Here is a 997-nt window from a genome sequence, read left to right as displayed (position 1 = left end):
CTGAGCCCTGTCTTTTTTTTTTTTTTTTTTGCTTTTTCTGGACCTTGAACATTCTTTTTAAAGGTTAAATGACTAGAAGTCTGTTACTATTTTAATTTTTTTAAAAAAATCCTATCATAGTTTTCCCTCCTTCATGCATGAAGTTAACAAGATTAAGTTACTCACAGACTTCTTACCATAAAAACAGACAACAGAAATGTATGAAGTTAAGATTATCTGGAACTGAAGAAAATGATGCATCCTTAATTACTATGTTTTCTTTAACATATTAACCTTGCAAGTACTGGAAGTACTAATTATATTCAACTCTCCCCAGCAGAAAAGGAAACTATCCATTTGTCTTCTTAGCATACACTAGGGGGGGACATATTTCCTTCTTCTTTTTCTTTTTGTGTGTGTGTATTTTTTAAATCAAAGGTCCCTTACTGGTCCTGCTTCCATGAGTGGCTGTGATGGAGAAAAGGGAGGGGTCATCTCTACAACACTCCATTTATACACAGAACTAAACAGATAAGCACAGAGTCACTACTGTGGTTAGAAGTTGGCAGCATGGAAAAGGATAGAACAGGTGACGTATAGGGGTGTTGTCCAAAAAAAAAATGCAAGCTCTGCCCAACTTGGGTACCTAACGGTAACTTGGTCTGCTTCAACCCAAGAGGAATCAGAAGATCAAAAGCAGTTTGGGAAGGCCAGAACCCTCAGGATAAAGGGAGGAGGAAAATCCAGGGTTGGGGGGTGTTTGGCAACTGGGGTAAAGGGATTTCCCTAAGGGAACATTTTCTATGGCCCAGACTGTTTTCTACCTCTAGTAGAGAAAATGACAGATATTCCCATCCTAGGGCAAGACAGTCAAGTTGAATTCATGACTATATAAGCAAATTAATACCTAAAGGAATTACTATCAAACCATAAGAAACCATAAGAGTCTAGCTGGGAATCAGGGCATCAACAAACCCTGCAGAGAAAGAAGAGGAGTTAAAAAAGAGGATACTGGCTC

At 38.4% G+C, this 997-nt stretch overlaps 1 protein-coding gene across 2 annotated transcripts in view; it reads right to left on the bottom strand.

Annotated features, from left to right (window-relative positions):
• The window catches only part of EOGT (EGF domain specific O-linked N-acetylglucosamine transferase), a 38,757-nt gene that overhangs the window by 32,366 nt on the left and 5,394 nt on the right, over positions 1-997 (bottom strand). The window lies entirely within an intron of this gene.

The sequence above is a fragment of the Otolemur garnettii genome, unplaced genomic scaffold, assembly GCF_000181295.1.
Source record: "Otolemur garnettii isolate 467f Iridium unplaced genomic scaffold, OtoGar3 scaffold00015, whole genome shotgun sequence".
NCBI classification, from domain to species: Eukaryota; Metazoa; Chordata; class Mammalia; order Primates; family Galagidae; genus Otolemur; species Otolemur garnettii.
The sequence above is the reverse complement of the archived record's forward strand: the minus strand, read 5'-3'. Positions and strand labels throughout refer to the sequence as shown.